Below are 14069 nucleotides of genomic sequence, written 5' to 3' on the forward strand. Positions count from 1 at the left end.
TGATATCCTTGATTCTTTATACTAAGTGATTTAGATATGAAATCATAAGTTATTTTGTGAGGATTTCTATTCATAAGTAATAAAAATCTTTGGACCAAAGAAGGGTGGGAATTCCTGTGTCAACCAGTCAAAGGATATTTTTTAATTCCTCAAATAATCATTAAGCCCCTGCCATTTGCAGGCACTTTTCTAGGCTCCAGGGCTGAAGAGATCAACAGGGAGATGCCTCTTAACCCACTCCCAGAAGAGAGCAATTCAGATTCACAAAGGTTAAAGTTAGAACATAATTATCAAGAATAGCTCCAGGAAGGCTGTCCCTTCTCCCCCAAGCCTTCCATAGGGGGGTCTCACTTAAGAATCAACACAAAGAAAGAGCTCCAGAAAGCCAAGGACCCCAAGGATCACCGATGTTGAGTAACACCTGAAAGCAATATTCAGCTTGATGTAATTGTCCGTTACATTTCTTGGCCGATTCACATGTTTCTGCACATTATCTCATTCTACTGAATATTCCATTTTCACATGGACCTAATTCATGTAGGGAATCAGGTTAAAAGGCCATAAAAGCCTGGATTGTGAAATGTATGTGAGGTTGAGAGGTAATGCATCACTGGAGTGGATAAACCCAAAGATCATCCCGACCAATGTCAAATCCAGGTCAGCAACATAAGCCAGGCAGAAATGCTTTCGCTGGCCACTTTCAGCTACCATCACTACTTTAACTAAAGAGTTATGACGTCAGTGTGGAAACACAAAGGCAGAGCAGCTGTGTGTTCCAGTGAACGCACTTCTGCAGCTTCCATCAACACAGATAAACTCCTACACGAACACAAGAATGATGTGTGCAAAGTCACAGGCTAGGAGGAATTGCACACGGAGGGCTACTGCACAGCTTTCACTGCAAAGGAATTACCCTTCTTACATGAAGAGACTGACCTCCTGCTTACGTTTTCATGATTATTTCTTAACATGCACGGTCAAGATTCTAAGAAAAAGTCATAGGATTCTGAAGACGTTATAACCATTAACCAGCCACATAAAGAAAAGTCATGAGGCTGCCCAGAGGAAGGACTCATTTACTTCACTGTGAGTCCAGACACGCCCACCCTCAAACACCCCTGCTTTCCTTATTAAGAGCAATGCCTTGAATCTAAACCCAGGTCCACCCCACTCATTGCCTTCTCCCTCAGTGTCCTCAAAGCAGACATTTGTCAGCCAGGTATAGGTGAAGCATTCTATGCCTAGACTTGTCGCCACCACACATCCTATTAATTGCCTTCAAATAACTCTCTCCAGTGACATTCTTTTCTGTGTATGAAAATCATCTGCTCATCTGATCAATATTGCCAGCAGCTGAGAAGAAAAGGATGCCTCACGCTATTTTAAGTAACTCACCTTTAGCAATCGACTCCTGAGCACACCACTCACCAACACTGAATTCACTTCCCAACTCCAATTTCACTCTGAGAAACAACGTGGTGGCTCAGATGGTAAAGAATTCACCTGCAATGCCGGAGACCCGGGTTCAATCCCTGGGTTGGGAAGATCCTCTGGAGAAGGGAAAGGCTACCCACTCCAGTATTCTTGCCTGGAGAATCCCATGGACAGAGGAACCTGACCCCCAGTCCATGGGGTCGCAAAGAGTCAGACATGACTGAGCCACTAATACTAACTTTTTCATGCTTCCTGACTTTTACTGATCTTCCACATCCACAGTGAATAAGCCCCCAATATATAATCACCTTACAGATTTTCAGATCTTAAAGTTGAAGAAGTATCTGCTTGAGGGTTCATCTATGTTTTTAGAGACTTGTGTTTTGCCTTTGTCCTGGGTAGTTCATCTTTCATCTGGGGGTCCTCTGGGCAGTGTACGGCCTCTCATTTTCTGCTCTCTCTCAAGATGAACAGTGCGCACCTGATGCAGTATCCAGCACAGGCTGACTGTGAGCGCGGCTGGACCATCTGGCACCACAACTCGGATTTAATGAATGCTGACTGGATGAGACCATGTGTCACATCCTGAGCGAGGCACCTCCTCACGCTTGGCTGCACCTGAGCCAAATCCATTAGTTGACTATTTAAAAAAATCTCCGGGTAATTAACCAAGCCTTTTATTTTTTGTATCCTGATATTTTGACATCTCGGGGGGGGCCTTGAGGACCCTGGAGGAAGTGTCCTTCCCAGGCTGAGCCAATTCCTAAAGATAAAAAGACTGGCCTTCCCACAAGCCTTTCATATACAAACCAACTGATCCTGAGGCCACACTCCTAACCACCTCCTTACTGGCTTTCTCACTCGGGCCACTCTCTGCCAGCCCTCATTATCAGCCTTTGAAGCTTGGAGTTTAACAAAATGAATGTCTCTGTGAATGAATGAAAACATGCAAGATGGTAGGCAGGTCAAGTTCCCCAAACTAAGTGGGCACAGATTAACATATTTCATTGATAAGGTTCATTTTTTCCCCCCACACTTTAACATCTCTGAAATCAGGATGGGTCTTAATAAGGACAGTATCTTAAAATGACTGACAACTTGGCAGTAGTCACAGCACAATCATCATTTCCCTGTATTTGCATCAACTTGGTCACCGCTATTCATTTTGTCATTGCTTCCACTAAGGGGCATCATTGGCATTGCATGTATTCTGTTAAATTGCCATCTAAATGGCTTTCAAAAAAATTACACTATGATCTGGCACTTAAAAGATGTTACTGTGTGTGCACCAAGGCAAAGAAACAGAGTAGTGGGGTCTAAATGTTTGTTACTAAAGGAAACATTTGTCTTTGTTTAGCGTTTCCACATTACCTTTCAAAGCAAAATCCAAATGCTTAACTAGACTGAAGGAAAACACAGAAGAGGAATCTGTGTTACAGTTCGTAACTGAGACATATACAAACTGATTGCCTATCACACCATAAGCAATGCTACTGAGGTACCAGCAGTAAAAAGTACCACAACTGATGGAAGAGATGAACATTGAAAGCTGTGAGATGCTAGCATGACAGTTTCATGCAGTGTCCTGGAAGACCACTGTTACAGTGGCAAGTCATAATATAACAGGCAGTATTTTCTTTTCCTCCCTGTATAAGAAAAATCATGCTATGTCTTACATTCTGATGACATTCCCGATTTGATGAAATACAGAAATAAAGATGGGTTGCCAGTTAATAATAGGTTTTAAAACCTGAATAGAATGCAGAGTGGAAATTTGTTGAATGTGGACACTTTTAGGTTAGTGAGGTATCTGCATGCTCCCAACTTCAGGTTGACTATACCATGTCAATTATCTGGTACAGTTTTGCAGATCCCCAGTCATTTAAAGAAGTCGGCATCACTCTTTCTCCCCTCAAATGGTTTTGGTACATTTCCCATTCTGGTGCCAGAGTGACAGCGAGCACACCTCATGTTCCACTTTCTCAACTTTAATTAGTGCTGCTCCAGTTTTCCACAGTTTAGAGCTATCAGGCGGGAGGTGCCAGGGCTGTCTTCTAGACTGAAACCTCACCACGCTGCGGGGGACGGAGTGAAATGATTAGACAGGAGAGCCCATGTTAAATCCCAAGGCACACACATGGGACTTTGAGATGCTGAACACTAGAGTAACATGAGTAAAATGCCAACTACGAGGATAGGCTTCCAGGCAGCATATGGTCACAGCTCAAAAATGAATTTATCTCTTTTTAGCCTTAGTACTGCAAACCATTTTGGAACCAGAGAAGAGTTGAAGACTATAGCAAGGGAGAGAATAGACATACACACAACCCGCCTAGGGAAGAGAAGTGATAAAAGAGTACCTGTAGGTTATAATAAAAGACACTTTTTTTTTTAGACACAGCTTCAAACTCACTATCACAACTGTGATACCAGGTTTCCAGACCCTTCAGCCAGATGACAAGTGCCTCAGTGTAAAAGTGAGTAATCAAATCAGAAATAGGTGATCACCTCCATCCATCATGAAGACAACCAGTAAAAGCATTTCTATATGACAAATACATTATCTTTAACAGTGTTGACAACAGACCACCACACACGCAGCATTTGGTACTATTGAGAAGGCCTGCTTCCTGCCCTAGGGTCCTCAGGTGAGTCTCCTTTCTGGTCAGTAGAGGAGAATCTAGGGATTCCCTGGACGAACACCATCTTCCCCAGAAATCTTGTTTCAGTCTTCCACTGTAAGTAGGCAGGGCTGTGTCAGGAATTCTCTGACAGTTGGTACAGGAGGGTGAGTGTGTCCCTGTGAACACCGCAGGGGAGGCGTGGCTGCCAGCTGGTGGGGTGTACTTATCTGTGCAGACTTAAAATAGACCTGAATGGCTGAGAGGGGAGAAACTGCTCCTTAAGCAGCAGAAAGGGAAAACACTCAGTCACCTGTCTTCTAGAACCAAGGTATTAGGAAGGGGAAGGTATGTTTGGAGATTGCTATCTGACTTACATCCTGGGCGTAGGGGAGTGGGGGTAGTGTGTGGTGCCCATGATGTCAGTTCCTGACATCAACCCTGATATCATACCAGCTGGGCACACAGGGGTGGGCTCCCAGAAGGAGAAGACACTCCATAAAGGGCTCTGACCCAGGAGGTCAGGAGACGCAGGGTACATTGCCATGCTGGGATTTCCTACTGTATCATCACATGGGCAACTCTCTCTCCAGAGAGGCTAAGAGAGAGCATAGATTAGTGGAAACGGGCACCAGGCAGGAAGTCAAAGACATCCAGGTTCAAATTCCAATCTTGGGAAGACTGCACAACTCTTTAAATCCTAAAATAGGGGAAGTTAAGAACACATCAGGGTGACTGTGAGAATCAAAGTTACATACAAAATATCTAGGACACCTGTATGCACCATGTATATGCTGTATATATCGTGTCACCATGGACGAAGCAGGTTTCCTGCTCTTTCACATGTAAACGTTCTTATGGAAGTGATGTGACCTGGCGAAGGGAGAAACAGTGTGGACCAGAACAAGAGGTCCATGTCCTTGGCTAAGGCGGTCTGCAGGGTACCAAAGGTATTATGAAGTTGTCTTATGGTATGAATATTCTTGGTAAGAAATGAAGTACCTGTGAGAACCCACACGTATGATCAGAAAGGTATCAGGCTGATGTGAATGAAACAGAACTCTACACACACTTGTCGACATCTGCTCATTTCAAGTCCCCATGATAAACACATGACCACCTCTACTCCCAGCTACAGTGATGACAGACAGTGTTCCTACAACCTTGTGTAAAACTTAATAATAACTCTATTTCTCTGCATTTGAGGAAGTTTCCTCAAAGCAAATAATCCACACGGAAACCCATCTTTTTTTTGAAGGCTGAAACTTTCTCCCATCTTCGAGTGGATCAGTGCGATCTGTATTCTTTTTTCCCCCCAACCTGCACCCTGAGAGATGGGCCACAGCTTCTACTCCCCTTCCTGTGCTCCACACCCCAGCACGCTGGAGACCAACTGCAAGCCCAGTAGCATGAAGAAAATATTCAAGATGTGACACAGAAGGAATCACCGGCAGCTCCGACACACTGTTCAGGGACCTTTAATTAGAAGGTGCGGGATTCTTAACTACTACCTTCGGCAGAAGCCACAGCGGGGGTGGGGGGATTCTGGGTGCCCGTCCCCTGCTCCGATTGGGGCGGGAAATCCCCATCGAGGAATTCCCTTGGGGAAGAGCCTGCGTCGGGAATGCAGCTGGGGGGAGAGTGGGTGTGGGGAGACGGTAGAAAGTGGCCTGGGTTCCCGCTTGCCCATATTCAGGTCACGGGCGTCCCCGGCAAGGACGACCTGCCTCCCCTCTACCGGGGCGCGCCTCAGGGACCCCCGAGTCCGGCTCCGCGCGTCTCAGCACCAAACTTTCTCCTGGAACGAAACCTCTTTCGAGCCACGTGGGGTGGGGAGGGTAGGGGATGGCAGGAGGATGGAGGGCGGCAGGGCCGCCAGCCGCGCCCGGGAGACAGCCCTCCTCCCTCAGCCCGCTTCCCTCCGCCGCCACCCTCTTCCTCGCGGGGAAGGCGGCCCAGAGAGCGCCGCCCCGCCCGGCCCCACCCACCCCGCGCCCCAGCCTGGGCTTCACAAAGCCGCGGGGTCGGCGCTGCGCCGCCCCAGGGCGAGGGGGCGAGCCCCGAGCAGTACCTTCAGAAAGAGGTCGGGACACCGGCGCCTGAGGAGACCCGCCGCATCGCCCGGACGCCACCGCCGCCGCCGCCGCGGGAGGCTGTTCCGCTGCGCCGAGACCCTGAGCTGGCCGGGGCCCTGCGCGCCGCGCTCGCTGCGCCCGGGCTCCGCTGCCCGGCGACCGCCACTGTCAAGCGGAGCCCCGCCCCCTGCGCGCCCGGCGAGCCGCGGCCCTCGGGACGCGCGGCCGCCCGGATTGGCTGCCGGGCCGCTGGCTCCGCCCCCTCCCCATGCCCGCGCCCCTCCCCGCGCCCGTGGCGCGCGCGGCTGCCCGCTCTCTCCCGGGGGCGCCACGGAGGGTGCGGTCCCGGGCTGGGCGAGGCTTCCTGCGGGCGCGGAGCGCTCGAGAGACTCCGCTCCTGTGCTGTGCAGTTTCTCCTTGGCCCGCCCAGGAATAGACACCCACAAAGGGCAGAAAAAGAGAAAACGTTTTCTCTAGGGCCCTTCGCGGGGAAGGCAGCGGCTGCAGCAGTTCTGGTGTGAAATGTTAATTACAGGAAGACATTTATTAGGAAGCCTATTGAAATTATAGCCAGAGGGGTTTTGCTTTTTTTTTTTTTAACCTCTTACACAGTCCAAACTTCTTCATTTTTAGGAGGAAACTTAATCCAGTTCAACAACTTACCCAAGGTCACAAAGCAAAGAGATTGATTTTGTACTTCTACACTGAATCAAAGCTGCTTCAGCACTCAGATCTTAGGCACAGAGATGCGTTCTAATAATTGACGCTGTTTACACAGCGTAACAAGAAATTAGGAATCCATAGAGACTGAAGGTAGATTAATGGTCGCTAGGGGCGTGAGGGGGGTTGGGGAGTGACTGCTAATGGGTTGGGGTTTCTTAAAGGTGATGAGACTGTTCCCTCAATTTGTTAGTGGTGATGGACGCACGGTTCTGAATCCACTAAAAACCACTGCATTGTATTAATACACTTTGAGTGAACTTGTGCAAGCTTCCCCCCACCTGAAGTAGAGTGTTTCTATGAAACCTTTCATAAGCCAAAAGGGCAGCAAGCACAAAAGAATTACCTTGGGGCACATCTTGCTAATGAACACACAAAATCAATCAAGATAAAGCACAGATGCTCACAGACTTAGTTCAAATCTATGGCAGACTTATACTGAGATGCCCAGTATAGTTGGGGGCGGGGTGGTGGGGGGAGGTGGAGCCTGACACTGCCTCTGTATAGGCTTGCTGCAAATCAAGTGCTGAGTGCTGTTTTTGCTTTTTGCCTTTTACATAAAAGCAAAAACCCTCTTTGTATTTCTTTTGGTGATTGAAAATGGTAACTAATGTAGTTTTTTCATAACAAGTGATACCCAGTAAACTTTTGAAAAGCTGAGGTTACCTGTGAGTTACATCTCAGTAAAGCTGTTATAAAACTATATACAGTAATAGTGTTTTTGGGAAACACACAGAAACATGTAGTTGGAGAGTGTCACAATCCTGTTCTTTATGGGCAGAAATTATGACTTGCATACACGCACCCATTCATTCACTAAGCCATGTATCTTTGCCAGGTACACTGACAAGGGTACAAAGATTAATAACACATGATCTCTGTCTTCAATGGGTGCCCACACTGTTAGGGGGCAATTGTTATAATACAATAAGTTGTCATGCCAAGGAGGTAAAACAGTGCCAAGTTTAGGGCTGTTGCTGTTGTTCAGTCCCTAAGTTGTGTCCCATTCTTTTCAACCCCATGGCGTGCAGCAGCAGGCCAGGCTTCCCTGTCCTTCACCATCTCCCAGAGTTTGCTCAAACTCATGTCCATTGAGTTGGTAATGCCATCCAACCATCTCATCGTCTGTCATCCCCTTCTCCTGCCCTCAATCTATCCTAGCATTAGGGTCTTTTCCAATGAGTCAGCTCTTCCTCACTCAGGTGGCCAGAATATTGGAGCTTCAGCATCAGTCCCTCCAATGAAAATTCAGGGTTTATTTCCTTTAGGATTGACTGATTTGATCTCCTTGCTGTCCAAAGGACTCTCAAGCGTCTTCTCCAGCATCACAGTTCGAAAGGATCAATTTTTCAATGCTCAGCCTTTTTTATGGTCCACTTCTCACAGGTTTGGGTACTAAGACCTAAGAAAGGACCTTGGCGCAGTCATAGAGAGACTGGAGTTGGGTGTCTTAGTGACAGCTTATGTGGCCCAGGGTGGGAGGTGTGGCAGAAAGTGAAGCTGGACAGTTACTCCCAGGACAAAATATCATGGTGGATCAGAGCTCAGTTCAAGAGGGATAGCTTAATTAGGAAGTGAAAATTTGAATTCCTCTGGGTCTTTCTTATCCCTGGTATAGTGTGCGATTTTGGTGAATGGTCTTACTCTAAACCCAGTTTCATCATCTTGTTGGAGTATCATAGTACGATTAGCTGGACTTTGCTTCTACCTTTTTAGCACACAAAGGGCTTTCCTGCAGTTTCTCCTGAAGGTGGAGTGGTGAGGGGATGCACTCAAGGCCTCATGGATTCTGAATAAGGGAACTGGGACAGAATTCCATCACTGAACTCTTGAGTTAAGAAAACTTTTTAAGCTGCAGCGAATGAAACTGTTTTTACACTTGGAGTTGATCTACTTTTTGATCAGGAAGTAGGACTATTACAGGCCCTAAGGGGGACAAAGAGAAAACAAAACAAAACAAAACAGCTACTGATCTCCTTAGCTCCTTAGTTGGGCCTGTGCTGGAAAATCCTGGATTCCAGGCTTTATTAAAAAAGTGGCTCAACCATTTGAAAACTGGAGGCTACCTACCTGTTTTGTCATGATACAACTGTCAGCATACCAACAGCATTTTCTTTTCCTCTTCCTTTTCTTTCCCCTTCATGGGATTGTGGACACCTTTTGAAAGCAGGTACTGTTCTTTGTGAATGTCCTGATTTCCCCTTCCCCGACTCGCATTCATCCTTACCCTGTCCCCTTCCCCACCCCCATCCCTACCGTTGGAGCCCAACAGGCCCTCAATGAATGTTTGTTAAGTGCTCCATGTCATTCTATCATCAAAAAGGGTATCATTTTTTTTTCTCACTACTAATTGTTTATAGCACTGACATACTTTATGAAATTTGAAAATTAATTGGCCCGTATAGTATGTATGCTCTGGAGTTCTGGGGCATGGTTGTTAGAATATTAGAGAATCACATTCCACACTTTAATAAGCTGTGAGTTGAACTCTAAATCTAAATGCCTGAAATTTAAAAGTTAGTCTCAGTCTAGGAAGGTACAATATTAACATTTTAACAGTAAATAAGCTAAGTATTTGACAGCAGAATAATTTTCATATTTGTTGTAGAATTTTTTTTCCATTCTGAAGAGAGAATTTCCTAGTGGTTTTAAAGAATCTTTGAAATCTTTTCTAAATCTCCTTTGCTTTTCTTTTCCTTTTTTCAGATCATCCTTTTAGTCTCATTTTTATCGTTCACAAGACTGTGATATCTAATTAACACGGAAGCATTACAAGTCTCTTTTTCATAAATCTCCGTGCAAAAATCTAGGGAATCCACAAGAATGAGGGAGAGCTGGTTTCCCTGGAGTCTAAAGCTGGGGGGAGAACCAACGAGAAGGCTGGAGACATTCCCCCTGCAGGAACAGATGTTGTCCCTCCCTGAGGAGTTAGGATGCGCTGCAAGAAATAAGATAATGAAAATAAGCAAACTGCTTTGTGAATGTTATCAAATATCATCAGCCCCAGACAGATAGCTCCCTAAATAAGTATCCTTTACTGATAAAAGTAAAAAGCTGATGAACATGACAGTTTCCCTAATATATTTAGGAAAAAAAGTGCTTTGCACAAAAGGATTGACTTAATCAAAGGGCTTCCCAGGTGGCTTCCCAGTAGTAAAGAACTCACCTGCAAATACAGGTCATGTGGGTTCGATCCCTGGGTGGGGAAGATATCCTGGAGAAGGGAATGGCAACCCACTCCAGTATTCTTGTCTGAGAAATCCTGTGGACAGAGGAGCCTGGTGGGTTACAGTCCATAGCGTCTCAAAGAGTCAGACACAACATAGCAGCTAACACTAACACAACCAACTTAACTGGACCACGTGTAACAGAGTGTTTGTTTGTCTCGAGCAGTCCTCGAGAGGAGGGAAGAGGTGACTTTGGAGGGGCTCAGGGGGTTGTTAGCCATCATCTGCCCCCCAGCCGTGGCTCAGCAGCCTTCTAAGCAGCCTTCCTTCATTCCAGGTCACTTGGCAGAGAGTCATTGGGACAGTGAGTGTCCCTGCCCTTGTGATATTGATGTGACCTGCTTCTATGCGAGAAAAGCCAATCAAAGAGGGAGGGAACATATATATGACTGATTCGTGTTGCTGTACGACAGAAACCAACACAACATTCTGTACAACAGAAACCAACACAACTGTAAGACAGAAACCAACAACACAACCAATTTTCCTCTGATTAAAAAATAAAAACAAAATACAACAACAAAAAAAGACAGAGGAAGCCAGCATGTTTCCCTGCTCCCCTGCTGAGTGGTCTGCTCAATGCTGGTGTGTCCAATCAGTGAGCCAGGGGTCCCCCTTTCTGTTCTAGGAAAATCAGTGTATCTTATGACAATATTTCAGGAAAGGATACAGGCAGACGGTGACTACAAACGTTGGTAACCCCATGAAAAAGAACAATTTTGTAGGTATTGTGAAAATTGTGAAGTTTTTTAAAAAAATCAAAATTAATGCTACCGTTTATTGCATACTTTAAAAAGTTCACAGTGGGGACCCATTCCTTGGGCTTCCCAGGTGGCACAATGGTAAAAGAAACCACCTGCCAATGCAGGAGACGCAGGTTCGATCCCTGGGTCAGCAAGATCCCCTGCAGAACAGAATGGCAACCCACTCCGGTATTCTTGCCTGGGAAATGCCATGGACAGAGGAGCCTGGCTGGCTACAGTCCATGGGGGTCACAGAGTCGGACACGACTGAATGACTAAGCACACCTTTTCCCTAGCTGAGAAAAGAACACAGGATTCTGTCTGGATGATCAGGGGGAAAGTCATCATGATAGGGATGGATTCTGAGCTGACAGTGAAAGATGAGTGATGAACAGCAGTCTGAGGATGGGAAGGAGGGAAGAGCATTCTATGCTGAGTAAACAGCACCTGGGAAGTCCCGGGGTGAGGACATGTACATGGCTTCAGAAGAAAGCAAGCCGACTTGACGCAGATGAAGTGTGGACAGGGTACGTGTTTCTCTTCGCCTGAACTGCTTCGACGTTCTCTGCCTGCGTGTATGACAGATCCCCCACCTCCACTTCCAGGAAAATAGCTTTGTACTTGAGAGAAAAGAAACAGGCTTGAAGCAACTTGGCTGTTACCATAGAGAATAAAGAAATAAAAAATTTTCATATTATGTAAAAGGAAAGTCAAGCGTGATATGTAATTATTCAGAACAAGCCACTAAAAGGGCTCTTCAGTACAATAAAAAGGAATAACTATCCCAAAGGAAGCTACTGTTTTGACATTTAACTGGGAAGCCATCCAAAAATTTAGACTAGGATTATAGCCCTTGACTTTCTTTTGGAAGACATCTTAGTGATTATTCAGAGAAGCTGATGTTTGCAATTCTAGTTACCTTCAAATGATAATAAAGCAAAACCCAAAGGAGGCATATGGAGAAGATTGACAGTGAAATCGTTTCTTTTTAAATTGACTTGAAGCATTTTTTGATGTAGCTAAATTTGTCTCAAAAAATGAACTCATTCTTTTTTACTTCTTAACTCTCTCTTTTTGGTTTATTTTAAAAACTACTATAGCCGGGTTGTCTTTGACCATTTAACATGGAAACAATCATGTTACTTCTTTCAAAGGTTGTTGGTCTAGTTAGGAAATGTAGAGGAGCTCTGACATTGGTGGTGACAACAATAGATGGAGGGCTGTCTCAGGACTGGTTCAGGGTAAGTGTTTTCTGGAAGATTTGAATCATCTAAGCCAGTTCTGCAGATTTGGTTCTCATTTCCAGCTAGCACTTCACTGCTTTTATCAGGTTAAAAGACACCTGACTACTGGAAGAACTATGTATATGTTATATTCTAACAACTGCAGTGTTTTCAGTTTTAGGTTGGTTCATGAGGCCTTGTGTTCTGCAACCCTCAGTGTGATTGAAAAATCAGTTGGATGCTGGGACCTCCCTGGTGGTCCAGTGGTTGAGAATCCATCTACCAGTGCATATGACACAGGTTCGATTCCTGGTCCAGGAAGACCCCACACCTAAGCTCCACTTAGTTGCTTAGACATAGCTAAGCCACTATGTCACAACTACTGAGCTCAAGCACTGCAGCCACTGAAGCCTGAGAACGTAGAGCCCGTGCTCTGCAACAACAGAAGCCACTGAAATGAGAAGCCCTACGCACCACAACTAGAGAGTGACTCCTGCTCACTGCAATTAGAGAAAGCCTGCACAGCAAAAAAGTGCTGCTGCTGCTGTGCTGCCCAGTCACATCTGACTCTTTGCAACCCCATCGACTGTAGCCCGCCAGACTCCTCTGTCCATGGGATTCTCCAGACGAGAATACTGAAGTGGGTTGCCATGCCAGGGGATCTTCCCAGCCCAGAGATTGAACCTGTGTCACTTATGTCTACTTGCATGGGCAGATGGGTTCTTTACTACTAGCACCACCTGGAAAGCCCAACAAAGACCCAGTGCAGCCACAAATAAATAAATAATAAATTTTAAAAAATCAGATGGATGCTTATTAACTAGGCAGCGTGGAGGGCTCACGTGGAGACTGGCCACCTGCAAGGGCCTGGAGAGGTGACGATCAGGGAAGATCCACCTCTACCCCTGCGCAGAGTCTGGAAATCCCCGACAGCAAGCGTCTCCCTTACTTGAGACAGCGTCTCCCATATTGAAATGAAATCAGGTGAAACTAAACTCAGCAGCCACCGTGAAGAGAGAAGCGTAAATTACAGCTTGAGGGATGGGAATGGACAAGGGGAGGGAGATTCCCACCTGAGTTGGAATGTGGAGATTGAGAGACCGTACATAAGAGGATCTGGATTGTTTTCAGCAACATTTGCAGATTTATTCTCAGCTTCCATCTTGCACGTAGCTTGTCCTCTGACACTCCATGGACCAGGTGTGGTTCAGAGGACGTGTCCTTGGGTCTGCCTGCAGACATCAGAATTTCTTGTGAAATCTTTATGTATTTCATTTCCACCCTAGACTATATGTTTCTAAGTAACATATTTCTCTCAAAGTCTTTTCAAACCAACACCTACCGAGGTCTGAAGTAAGAAGCTCTGAGTATTTAACAGTTAAAGCTTCCAATTTGAGGTCACTATTCAATGGCAACTAAAACTACAATACATTGTAAATTTATGATTTTCAGGCATGTGCTGAAAAGTTACCCAAATTATAGATTCTCAAGTGCCAAAGAATTAGCAAAATATGTAATTTTGATGGATTTGAACACTTAATTATTATAAATAAAAATTATATTCTTAATACATTTTTGTTTGGAAACAAATCAACTTTAAATTCAATTATAAACTAAAGATGAACAGTAATGAGTGTTGAATCAACTGTAGCCTGATTTGTATGAACCAGGTTAATGTAGTATTATTAATTTGTTTGATTACAGTCTATTTATAGAGCATGAATTTAAAAATCTTGAAGTAATATGTAATTATAGAGTAAATTTTTTTCCATAAAAATGTGTCTTAATTTCCCTAAAAGTAACCATGGAAAGAAAAATTGCAAACCTAAACTAAAGGAAGATATATTTATATCTGTTTGTGCTTTCAATATTCAAAAATTCCTAAGGACTTAAAAACCCTAACAATTACTTTATATTTGTTGTAAATGTCGTTGATTTGTTATTTAGTGATTGCTCTTCATTAATGTACTCCCTACAATATTGTTATCTTGTTTTTCCAAACATATATTAGAAAAGTGAAATAAGC

General features: G+C 45.0%; 1 protein-coding gene and 1 pseudogene across 1 annotated transcript in view; both read right to left on the reverse strand.

The window, feature by feature from the left end:
• The window catches only part of LOC133049328 (small ribosomal subunit protein uS13-like), a 30227-nt pseudogene extending 24583 nt beyond the window's left edge, over window positions 1–5644 (reverse strand).
• FRY (FRY microtubule binding protein) overlaps window positions 1–6238 on the reverse strand; it is a 425432-nt gene extending 419194 nt beyond the window's left edge. The window contains exon 1 of the mRNA XM_061133663.1: window positions 6127–6238. The gene's annotated coding sequence lies outside the window, so the exon portion shown is untranslated. The remainder of the gene's footprint in view (window positions 1–6126) is intronic.
• Window positions 6239–14069: the final 7831 nt, after the last annotated feature.

Source organism: Dama dama, chromosome 30 (genome assembly GCF_033118175.1).
Source record: "Dama dama isolate Ldn47 chromosome 30, ASM3311817v1, whole genome shotgun sequence".
In the NCBI taxonomy this organism is placed as follows: Eukaryota; Metazoa; Chordata; class Mammalia; order Artiodactyla; family Cervidae; genus Dama; species Dama dama.